The sequence below is a fragment of the Rhincodon typus genome, chromosome 11, assembly GCF_021869965.1.
Source record: "Rhincodon typus isolate 14 chromosome 11, sRhiTyp1.1, whole genome shotgun sequence".
In the NCBI taxonomy this organism is placed as follows: Eukaryota; Metazoa; Chordata; class Chondrichthyes; order Orectolobiformes; family Rhincodontidae; genus Rhincodon; species Rhincodon typus.
In genome coordinates this window covers 8,084,247-8,088,335 of record NC_063342.1, presented here as the reverse complement: position 1 = coordinate 8,088,335, position 4,089 = coordinate 8,084,247, and the positions used below count along the sequence as shown (strand labels likewise).

Here is a 4,089-nt window from a genome sequence, read left to right as displayed (position 1 = left end):
GGCTCCATATTTTGCCTGCTATTATGAAGCAGAATTTCCTAACTTCTTTCCTGAACTATCTGGCTCTGATTTTAAGGTCTTGTACTCTTGTTCTAAACTTTTGCACACATGATAAATAATTCTGTTTCTAACCAATCAATGCATTTCAAAGCCCTAAAGTCTCAATCAAATCACCTCTAAACAGCATTCAAAATACATGGACCAGGCAACAAATATACATGTGTACATGCCCACATCTTCCTGGAAAATCTCCCAATGGAGGTAACCAATCAGACAAAAGTCATCCTCACAAACACAATTGTAGGAAATGGAAACTACTCCAATCTGAAGGCTGTTTGCTTGTTTCTTGAAAAGAATCCTACACAGTCTCTATCCACCACCGCCCTCCTTCACCTGGCAGGGGAGAAACAACTTTTGAATGGAGGTGCAACAAACAGTTAGGAAAACAAGTGATAGCAGTAAAGGGATCATTGGGGCTGCCTTTAGTCAAAGCCAGGATCAGGATCACTCTTTATGAGGCTGGGAGTGGAGCATTATGCTAAGACTGCCAATTCCATCTGCTGGATCTGTGCTGGGGTTTTGGGGAGGGAAGAAGGCAGTTGAAAGAGGATTGACAGGGAGGAGGGGCTACAAGATGTATGCAGGGGAGAGTGAGACAGAAGATTTGATAACCTGTCAAGAAAGGAACACTCAGCTAACTGAGATTCAAGGGAAGTTAAAGCACCGAGATAACGAATTCCTCGCAAATGAATGTGGAATCTCTCATTTAAGTTGTTTAAGTTCAGCTGCTACTGGACTTGGATAAAATGGATACTTGGATCCTAATGCATTGAAAACCATGTTAATTGTTACATTTCAATCTGAGACTGAGATATTTTATGCAATAAAAAGGCTAGTAGCTGCCTGGTTAGTGTACTTTGTAGATATGCAATGGAAATGCATGCACTGTGATCTCAGCACTCTGAAGAAGGTATGTTCAGGGTGATGACTATTTACATGTAGAAGTGTGTGTTGTTATTTTGAAAAAAATAAACTGTTGTTGCTAACTTATGGTTGTTTTATGCCAATCTCAATACTGTAATATCTACATAGTAACCACTTTTTTTCACTATTCATTCACAGGATGAGGGCATTGCTGGCTAGGCCAGCATTTATTGCACATCCCTAATTGCCCAGAGGGCAGTAAAGAGTCAACCACATTGCTGTGGGTCTGGAGTCATATGTAGGCCAGATCAGGTATGGATGTTAGATTTCCTTTCCTAAAGGACATTAGGGAACCAGATGGGATTTTTCCAACAATTGACAATGGTTTCACAGTCATCATTAGACTTCTAATTCCAGCTTTTGTTGATTTCAAATTCCACCATCTGCCATGACAAAGCTCATTCCTAGGTCCCCAGAATGTTACCCGGGTCTCAGGATTAAGAGTCCAGCAATAATACCACTAGGCCATCAAATCCCTGTTTAAAAACATGGTTCAATGTCACCAAGTAGATTGCAATACCTTAACCATCTGTGTGTTGTAAGGATACTAGGATCCCTTTCATCCTTATCAAGGTGAGATGGTAACCTTCTCTCCCTTCATACAACACAGAATGCAGTCTCATTAATGCTTGCATGATGTGTCATGGTATAAAGTTTAAAGGAGATTAATTATTATTCAGGATAATAAGTAATTATTCTAATTCTGTTTCTGTAAGTGTCCACACACTTCTTATGTCAAAACAAATACAGAAGGTTTGTTACTATGTGACTACATTGCCTGATAAATGAGTTAGTGAGATTTAAAAAGTAGCCTCCAAAACCCAATGTGTAGCCCCAAATGTGAAAAAGTAACACTTAAGAAAATCTCAAGAGCAGCCTTGAAAAGAATAATTTTTTGGTCTCTGTCTCTCAATCTTCTATGTTCTTGGTTAAAGTAAACCTGGCTCATTAAACCCCTCCCCTCAAACCCTGGCAACTTTCTGGTCAATTCACATTGATGGCCTTGGATATACGGAATCTACGGACTGGTAAACAAATATGACCTCCAGAGGACTTTGTATAGGTCTAGCAAAACTTTCTCCTCCCTTATGTTCAAACTCCAAATATAAGAGTTAACATTTGACTGAAGAAGTGCATTTTAGTCACCTTTGAACGTGAATCATAAAATGTCTGTGGTTGTTTACAATCTAATTATTTTTGGGATCCATTTGATTTGATCCGAAGTTGATGGCCTTATAGTCACCTCCATTGATATTTACATGTCAGTTAATTGCCCACTTGCTTAAACTCTTAAAGTCTTTGTATAATTTAATGCTCCCTTGTACATTATTATCTTAACACCAATCATTGGCAAAGTTAGACATATAGCTCTCCACTGAGTTAGAATCATCAAATCATAAATTACAGAAGAGGTTCTTTGGCCCATGAGTCTGCACTGAGAAAGCAATATTCTAAATCCACTCGTGTCTCACGTTACAGCACATTGCCAATAGCATTGAATGTTATGACATTTCAAGTGCTCATTCAAGGACTCTGTGAAGTTTTCCAGCTCAATTACCCTCCAAGCAGGGCATTCCAGATTCCCACCACCCTCTGTCTTCTACTATTTAGCCAATCTCTCAACAATGATTTATCCTATATACAAATACAAGAAATAAGAGCGGGAGGAGGTTATTTATTCCCTCAAGCCAGTCTACCATTCAATAAGATGGTAGTTGAGCTGATTGTCTAATTGTGACCTTAACTTCATTTTCCTGTCTGTCTCCAGTAGTCATTGACTCTGTTGTGAACCAAAATATCTATCTGCTTTAGCCTTGAATATTTTCAGTGATTTAGTCTCCATTGTTAGATAATTCCAAAGGTTAATGACCCTCTAAGAGGTGAAATTCATCTTATCTTCTCGATTTTCATGTGATTTAATTTTAGCTAATAGTCTTTTATTTGGTACCTTAACAAATGCCTTTTGGAAGTTCATGCGGACTGCATTATTAGACATTCCCTTGTCCACTACCTTAGTTTCTTATTCAATATTTTAATTAGGTCTGCTAGACAGGATGCTGTCTGATCAGTTCAAGTTTCTCTAATTGTGTTTCCATTCTGTTTTTAATTATAGATTTCAATAACTTCCCCACAACAGATGTTAGCTGAACAGATTAATAATTTCTTAATTAATTTCTTCCTCTTTCTCTCTCGCCCATCTTAAACAACAGTTAGATTTTTAATTTTCAACAGGGACAATACCTGAGCAGTCTCACCTTGTGATTCCAACTTCTTATGAATGACCTTTTTTTTATATTTCCAAAATCATGAGAAAATCTGATGTCAATCTGGGCAGACCATTTTTTAACTTATTTTTAAAGACTTTACAGTCTTCTTGATATTCTATCTCTCCCTGGATTTTGCATGCTCCAAACCTTAATTTCAGCTATTGCTCATATCCTTTGTCAAGCATGGTTGCTTTATTTGGCAAACGAAGCTCCTGTCCCATAGGGCCATCTACTGGTTCTAGATATATAAATTCTTTGACAACCATCTCTACTGTTCAGTTGCAACAAATTTCCCCAGTTTACTGTCATCAATCTTTGTCTCATGCTGTTAATGTTAGCTTTACTAAAAGCCTAAAATTTAGCAGCTGTTTTTCTCTTTCAGTAGTAGGTGGCTGGTCAACCTCTTCTAATATGGATACGAAGCACACACATGGAAATAAAACTAAGTGCTCTGTGTCTCATTCTGTTTCATCTCATCTATATCATCGAAAGTGACTCACACAGCAGAAATAGCTGAAGTTATACACAACCGGCCAAGAAATGGAGGCTCTCAGAGGAAATAAAATTAAACAAAGAACTTCAGATGCTGGAAATCTGTACCAAAAGCAGGAATAGCTGAATAAACTCAGCAGGTCAGGTGACATTTGCAGGGAGAAAGCAGAATTAATGTTTTGAGTTCCGTGACTCTTCCTTAAAAGTGCTGGGTAATTTGCTTGTTCACTTTTTTGTTTCCATGAGTGGCATGTTAATCACATTTTCTTTGATTTGCAGATAACAAGGTGTAGAGCTGGATGAACACAGCAGGCCAAGCAGCATCAGAGGAGCAGGAATGCTGACA

General features: G+C 38.1%; 1 non-coding gene across 1 annotated transcript; it reads right to left on the bottom strand.

Moving 5' to 3' along the window:
* Positions 1 to 1,464: 1,464 nt before the first annotated feature.
* Positions 1,465 to 1,592, bottom strand: LOC125484485. Its single transcript, XR_007263328.1, has one exon. It is a non-coding gene; the product is annotated as a U6atac minor spliceosomal RNA (small nuclear RNA).
* Positions 1,593 to 4,089: the final 2,497 nt, after the last annotated feature.